This window comes from Sarcophilus harrisii, chromosome 5 (genome assembly GCF_902635505.1).
Source record: "Sarcophilus harrisii chromosome 5, mSarHar1.11, whole genome shotgun sequence".
Taxonomy (NCBI): domain Eukaryota; kingdom Metazoa; phylum Chordata; class Mammalia; order Dasyuromorphia; family Dasyuridae; genus Sarcophilus; species Sarcophilus harrisii.
Window position 1 is genome coordinate 285,508,587 of NC_045430.1, and position 8,408 is coordinate 285,516,994.

The window sequence follows — 8,408 nt, forward strand, 5'->3', positions numbered from 1 at the left end:
AGCACTTGGGTGACCTTTAATTTTGATATAAATGAGGTTTGTTGTCATGTTCATGAAGATTAAGAGGCCAGTGCTCTCAGAAATGGAAGTTAAATATTGATCTATGGGTTGTGTTTTACCCCATTGCTGAATTTAACCCTTCCTTGTTGACAAATATGTCTCTCTGGGTGATGCTTAACCAAGGTAGATGGAAAAGGGTTTAATTTACTAGATTGAAATAAGAAACATTTGGCAATAAACAATTAAAAGGTATGAAAGAAGGTGCATCTTTAGGACATTTCTCTAATTCCTAAGGTATTTGGAATACATTATCTATAAAACTATATAAAGACTTTCAAGTGAAGTATGTGGAATGACATACAAGTCCAAGTTAGTGAGAAAGTAAATAAAATCAGATGTATTGAGATCAGGTATATAATCAGATATAACATAAAGAAAATATATATAAAAATACAAAGAAGTAGTCATCTAGAGGATGACAACAATGACAAAGTAATACGGAGGGTAGTGGTCATGCCATTTTAGTGTCCTCCAGTAAGCAAGAAATGGAGAATAGAAACTTTGCCACTCATTGCTACCTTGGGCAATTCTCACAGGTGTGTTATCTGCTCACAATGCTTGACTCTTTGTTCTGGTTCTGTTATAATCTCTTGGGTATCAGAAAAATAGTCAGAATTTCCATCCTGTCAACTATTCTTGAGAGCTATAACAAACTTGTGGATATCTGTTAGTACATTTTGTATAGGATGGCCATTGGTAATATCAATATTTCTGATATTCATCACTTAAATTTCCATTGGACTTTGTGACTCTTTTTTATGGCTTTTCTGAGAGAATTGTGTCCTATGATTTGAAAACATAGCATCACTGGGAAATCATTATGCCTAAAAAGATAGATACCTAAGGCCAGGTCTGGTTGGTGGTCACTGAAAGGGCTACACAGTTTCCTAAATGTGAACCAAGTATAACTCCATTTAATTTTTAATTATGTCATCAGTTCCTTGTTTACACACCATGCCTGCCCAAGGTATAGTTTTCCATGGGACATAGTGAACTATTTGACTAAAAATTATAAATTAGGCAATGTACATTCTTTATTTCCTTTTTTCCTGTGTGAATTACTTTAATCTCACTTAAGTAGCTGTGCCTCATTTAGGTATCTGCATAGTTTCTGACCTGCATTACCATTAACAGAATGTTATAAACAGAACCAGAAATTACTGTAGATTTTCTCCATCAATTGGAAATCACTCTTCTACTTGTACCTTTAAAAAAATCCTTCATAACACTTACAAAAAAAATTATTTCATGGCATAAGCATGGCTGCCTGACATATGTCTCTATTGGATAATACAATTCAATGAAATACTGAATGCTTTTTTTCTTCTTTTTTTCTTTTTAGAAAGAAAAAGGTACACGGAGAATGGATGAACGAGAAGAAAGAATTGTTGGGTATCACTGGAACTGGTTATTCTTCATTTTACACATTAGCTACAACATAAGAGAGGAAGACTAAAATTCTCTTTGAATTTTATACATATCCATATCCATAATATCCATAAGAATTTAATCAAACATACACTGAGTAAAAATATGGCTGAGTCATATGAATTTACTTTAAAAAATAGAAGACTTTATGATAGATATTCAGGATCTTAACCACTAGAAATAATAGAAAGGTCATATGTGAGACTGTTTATTCAAATTATGCAATGAAGATGTATCAACTTCACAATGCTGGTGTCAAACTCAAGTAGAAATGAGGCCACTAAAATGTACATAAAAATCCCTATGAATGCTTGTTAAATTAGAAAACCACATGTTGAACTTATCTATGTTTTACTATATTTTAATTACTTCATAAATTTTCTCTCAACTCCATTTTAATCTGGTTCAGCTGCACTCGAGAATGTTCTGGGCCTTTGGCCGCATCTTTGATCTCTCTGTTTTATAACGAACACCTTACTGAAGGATGCAGCAAATTGGTGTCTTCTAGAGACCTGGCAAGACAAAAAAAAATCTACTGACTATAATTATAAACCAAAAACTCATTATTCTTTATAAACTGATGATAAAACCCCATACTATAAATAAAAATCGCAAAATCCCCTTTTACACTTCATTAATATATTGCACTAGAACTGGAGTGGTGCCATTGATCCCCAATATTCTACATGGGATTTTGGTCTTTAAAATTTAACTTCTTAAACAAAAAGTCAAGAATTTCAATAGAATTAATTTTTAAAATGCCAATGAAGGTGGCCTACCTGTGCCAGACCTAAAACTATATTATAAAGCAGCAGTCATCCAAACCATTTGGTACTGACTAAGAAATAGAGTAATCACTCAGTGGAATAGGTTAGGTTCATAGGCCAAAATAGTCAATAACTATAGCAATCTAGTGTTTGACAAACCCAAAGACCCCAGCTTTTGATATATCACTATTTGATCACTATTTGACCAAAACTGCTGGGAAAATTGGAAACAAGTATGCAAGAATAGGCATTGACTCACACCTAACACCATATATCACGATAAGATGGAAAATGGATCTATGATTTAGACATAAAAAGTGATATCATAAGCAAATTAGAAGAACATAGGATAGTTTGACTTTCAGATCTATGGAGAAGGAAGGAATCTGTGATCAAAGAGGAACTGGAATTTATTTTTGAACATCAGATACTTTTTATTATATTAAGTTTAAAAGGATTTTAAGCAAAGCTAATGCAGACAAGATTAGAAGGAAAGCAATAAATTAGGAAAATATATATGTATATTTATACTTAAGGGTTCTGATAAAGGTCTCATTTCTTTTTGTAATTAAATATATTTTTTTATAAGTTGAGTCCTAAGGCTGGCCAGCTAGTCACATAAAGGTATATAGAAGTGACTCAAATTTATAGGAATTCAAGCCATTCTCCAATAGATAAATAGTCAAAGGATATGATCACAATTTTCAGATAAAAAAATCAAAACATTTCTAATCATATGAAAAGGTGCTCTAAATCACTATTGATCAAAGAAATGCAAACTAAGACAACTTACAGATACCACTACAGAACTCTACAGGAAAAGGTCTATAGAATGCAATGTTTTCAGCATATAAAGACATAGTTGTGAAGATCGTGTATTTTAAGATCAGCACGAGACAGGAATTCAGGTTAGGGGAAAATCGTCAGTCTTTATTCTCAGTGAAGAAGGATCAGAGGTGGAAGAGAATCGGCAATAGCAATGTGTGCAGCTGAGTCAAGAAGCTAGCTCGACCAGCAGCCACACAACCAGCAGCTCGGAGTCTTGAACCCAGGCCCAATCTCCCCCAGCTTGTCTTCCTCCCTCTCTCTCTGCCTCCACCCACCAAAATCGTCATTTCCTATACAACACATCAGGACTTGCACAGAGAGTGGGCAGGGACCATTCTTTATCCAATCATGTATATTAATAGAGTATAGCCCAATTACTATCTAGCCTCATGTACTTGGGACCTCAGTGCATCAGCTCAAACCTCAGCCCATTACACATTGTAGAAGACATTAAACCTATGCAGGAACTAAGATTAGATAACTCTAATCTTCATTACTGTAATTGCCATAAGTTTGCTTTCATCATGTCTTTTGTCATGTTTGTTCAATTACAAAATAAACCATTTCCCCATCAGTTCACTAGTTCTTTCTGTGTTAAATGCTATTCAGTTCATTCAGTCATGTTTAACTTTTCATGATATCATTTGTATTTTGGCAAAGCTACTAGGATAAGTTGACATTTCCTTTTTTGAGGCAAAGAAAGGTAATTGACTTGCTCAGAGTTTCATGGCTAGTAAATATCTGAGCCTGAATTTGAACTCAGATTGTGTTGACCCTAGGTCTAGTCCTCTATTCACTGAACCACCCTGCTGCCTCTATTAAGTAGGAAAAAAACAGTTCTTTGTTGATTGATCCAAGAACCATTTTTATCTGATAGAAGAGAAAAAGAGGAAAAAATAAAATAGAGAGAAGAAGAAAAGTATCAATCAATATTTATTAAATGTCTATCATGTATCAGGTGCTTTACTACACACTCCCCTTTTAATGATAGTTTTTTTTTTCAAAATATATGCAAAGATCATTTTCAATATTCCCCCTTGTAAAACCTTGTATTCCATATTTTCTCCCTTTCTCCCTACTTTCCCCCTCCTCTATACATCAAGTAATCCAATATAGGTTAAATATGTAAGCACCCCTTAAAAGAAACATTCCATATTGAATTAAGCAATATTCTAGATCCTTTTTTTGCATTCTTGAACAATTCAGATTTTGTAAGGAAACTGGGGAATCTTCACCGTACAGAACTCTAAGATACAAATATACTAATTAAAAACCTAGCAAGACACAAACAATTAAACAGTCCATTTATATGTTAGAAGTGAGCTATTTTTCATAAACTAAGAGATGACAAATTTCCATCCTTCTCATAGGGATAGAAAACAACCAGGGGGATACAATAAATAAGCCATACAGGAATTGGTAAAATTGTTATGGACAAAACTGTTGTCCAAAATTATGCAGAAATAGCATTGACTACAAAAAAAATTGAGATTTTTAAAAAAATAAATGTGGTCTCATGAACTATTCAAAATCTCAATGCTATGTGGAAAGAAAAGCTTTCAAATTCTAGACTCATAGTGGGAGAAATCTAAATCCCAGAGACACATGTGCCTATCAGGTTGCTGCCCAGTCTACTCTTGAAATTATCCCATTGCACAAGCTAATTGTACAATATTTCAGAGTCTGATTCTTTTTGTACAGCAAAATAATGTTTTGGTCATGTATACTTATTGTGTATCTAATTTATATTTTAATATATTTAACATCTACTGGTCATCCTGCCATCTAGGGGAGGGGGTGGGGGGTAAGAGGTGAAAAATTGGAACAAGAGGTTTGGCAATTGTTAATGCTGTAAAGTTACCCATGCATATATCCTGTAAATAAAAAGCTATTAATATATATATATATTTGTGTATACTTATAAAAAAAAAAAAAAAGAAATTATCCCATTGGTGCCTTCAAGGAGCCTATTGAAACCACACTTCTGTCCTAATCTCTTAGGCCACCATGTCCACAATCATTTTAGTCATCTTGCTGAAGGCTACAGAATTTTCAACATAAAACAACAATAGCAGGTTAGTGCCCTCTCCCAAGAAAATTGTAGCTGATCACCAACAAACCAAGACAGGAAGAAATGCACAATTACAACAGGAATTTTCATGTATTCAGCATGATGGAAATCTGAAATCAAACCTTGTGAAGCTTCTTCCTTTATTTTTTTTTCCTTGCTGGGCATTATTTTTCTATACTATGAAGTGGGAAAACTGGATATGGTCACCTTGGAGTTCTCTTCAATCTCTGTCCATCTAAGATTCTCTCAGTACAAGATCCCATCTAAGGATAAAATCCCTGACCCTAGATTTCTATTATTTCTTTTTATGGGTACAGTGTTTTCAAATGGTTATTTTTGTTTCTTTCTTTACCCTGTCTCTCTATGAGAAGCTGACAGAATTCCTAATTCTAATTACAGGTTAACCTCATAAAAAGATAATAAATAGCTATCTAGATGGGGAGGGGGACTCCTTCAGAATGAAACAGAATCACAGAAAATTATTTTGCTATGATACAAAGTCAGTAACGGTCCATCCCCACCCACACAGTCCTTTACCTTTCTTTTCTTTGCTATTTTATACATATAGTCACTGCTGATTCCTCAGAGTAATCACTAACAACAGTTTTCTTCATAGAAGCTTAATGCAATTCACGCAATCATTTGTTATATGATCTGTAATACTAAAATTCTCTACTTAAAGTCACTCCCAGAGAATAAGAGATGCAATTCAAACCTTTAATATTATTTTTGTTAAAATTCAGAGATCATTCCAAAAAAAATGAAAGGAAAAAAAAAACTCATACCATAATCTCCTAATTTCAACAAAATGAGTCTTCAGGAGCTTGACCATGAAAACCATGTTCAAGAACACATACTTAAGGGAGAGCAGTTATCTTGAGTGCACAGGCTCATGCCTCCATAGACCACTTTTGGACACTATTCATTTTCACGTCCACAGTAAAAGGCATAAAACAAGCAATGTGGTTCTTAATAGCAGGATGGCTGAAGCCCAGACAGTGCTGTATGTTACAGCACCTTAGCTTGCTGTGCATAATGGAAATAGAAACTGCTGAGCTAATAGCACCCAGAAAAATGATTAACACTCAAAATGCATTTCAATCGTGATAAAATTGCTCCAGTGTTTCAATATTCTTTTCATGTAGCCTCAGAATGGCTCGATTTATTGAGAAAAATTTCACAATTCAGCATAGACTCTGTCTTTTTCCAGTTTTACATTCGCCAGCTTCCAATAGATGACGCACATGGGCTACTTTAAAACATTTATTCAACATAACCAACTTTTATGTGACATTGCAACTAAATGGATTCAATAAATGTTATGTACACTCTGCTATGGATATTGATGTAAATTTTATTACGATGGAATATCGATGGTTGTTGGGATGCATGAACAGAGTTTTGATTCTCCCCATCTTGACTTTATTTTCCATTAATGCTCTAGGTGCCTCTTACTTGAGACCTAGGCATATAAAGGTAAAAGATGCAGGTAAATACATCCTTTCTCTATTTTATTTAGTGAGATACATATATCTTAGTATGAATTTATTTTGACTATCTACATATCTATTTCACATAAACTCATATATAGTCATTTCCCAACAGATATATGATGTCAAGAAATATATTTTAACATTAAATCAATTTGAATAGCTACAGAAATAAAATATTATTGCTATAAAATTCTGCAAAGGATCACAAGTTTGCTAATATATTTTCATTGCTAATTGAATATTAAGGCCAAGAGCAATGATAAATATGAAACATTTAGAGAAATTAGGAGAGACATATGAACTGAGAAAGACCAAAGAAAGAATGAGAGGCTGACACAATACCTAAACAGTAAAAAAAATCTCAGGTTCATGTCCAATGTATTTGAGCTGAATTCTAGAATTTCTCATTACATTACTAGGGAGTGTCCCCAGTAATTCTTCTTCTAGTAATGCCTGTAATGACTTTTTTTTTGTCCCGGTGGAGTGCCTTTTGGCAGTGCTTTCACCATGTTTCCTCACTTTAACGGATCTGTGATCTCACTGATTGGAACCTTCTCACTGTCATCAATGAGCAGAATCCAACTGTGCTTGCCCAACCACGCTGCACTTTTCTAGAGCCACAGAAAAGTTTGACTCAGTTATCACACTTGACAATTAAGTGGGGAAATAAGTGTTATGTAAACTCTACTATGAGTCACTCAGTCAATATGATTTTATTAAATACCTACTATTTTCCAGATACTGTGCTGAATATAAGAAATTAAAGAAAGGCAAAAATAGAGTCCATATTCTCAAGAGGTTCATAGTATAAGGGAGAGTCACTATGCGAATAGTGATGTCAAAACAAAACACATACAGAATAAATGGAGAATGACGCACATCGCACATATTAAGAAGTATTGGAAAAGTCTTTTTGTAAAACGTGAGGCATTAGCTGAGTCTCATGGAGGGCCAGAGAAGTTAGGCGAGAGAGCTGAAGAGGTAGAGAGCTTCAGGAATGGAGAATAAGCAGTGAAAATACAGAGGTGGGGAGATGGATTGTGTTAGAAGAACTTCCAGAAGGACAGTGTCAGTGTCACCTAATGTGTGGGACTGGGAGGAAGGTATAAGTCTGGAATGTGAGAGGAGGGTAAGTTATAGGTGCTTTAAAAGTCCAAACAGAGAAATCTACATTTGACCTTGGAGGCAACAGGAATTCACTGGAATTGGTCAAATGGGGAGATGAAATAATCTCTGTTTAGCTCCAGTTTTTCACCTTGAAATGCCTATTGGAAATCTTGAACTGAGTGTCATGATATCTGAAACTCAACATGGCCAAAACTGAATTCATTCTCTTTTCCCCTGAATGCTCTATTCTTTGTAATTTTCCCATTATTGGTGAGGGTACCACCATTATCCTAGTCACACACCAACACATTTCTTCACATCCCAATGCATTCTTTATTCAAATGCTAGATTAATGTTCCCAAAATTCAAGGATGACAATGACCCATTATCTCATTGCGTTTTTGCAGCTAAATCCTATCTACATACTCTAAAATCCAATGACAGTGGATTCTTTGTTATTCCTTTTACAAAATACTGCACTCCCTATTCTGGGTATTCCAGTCTGGTTCCCATGACCGGAATGTTCTCCCTTCCAATTCCCTAATAATTTCCCTTACTTCCTACAAGTCCTAGCTAAAATCCACCTTTGAAAGGGAACCTTTCCCAATCCTCCTTAATTCTTCTGTTGATTATTATATGTATGTCCTTTCTGTT

The 8,408-nt window shown here is 34.5% G+C and overlaps 1 long non-coding RNA gene across 2 annotated transcripts in view; it reads left to right on the forward strand.

Annotated features, from left to right (window-relative positions):
* The window catches only part of LOC116419326, a 61,645-nt gene extending 60,014 nt beyond the window's left edge, over positions 1–1,631 (forward strand). For both annotated transcript variants that reach the window (XR_004229598.1, XR_004229597.1), the window contains exon 3: positions 1,403–1,631. This is a non-coding gene — a long non-coding RNA (uncharacterized LOC116419326). The remainder of the gene's footprint in view (positions 1–1,402) is intronic.
* The last annotated feature ends 6,777 nt before the right edge of the window (positions 1,632–8,408 follow it).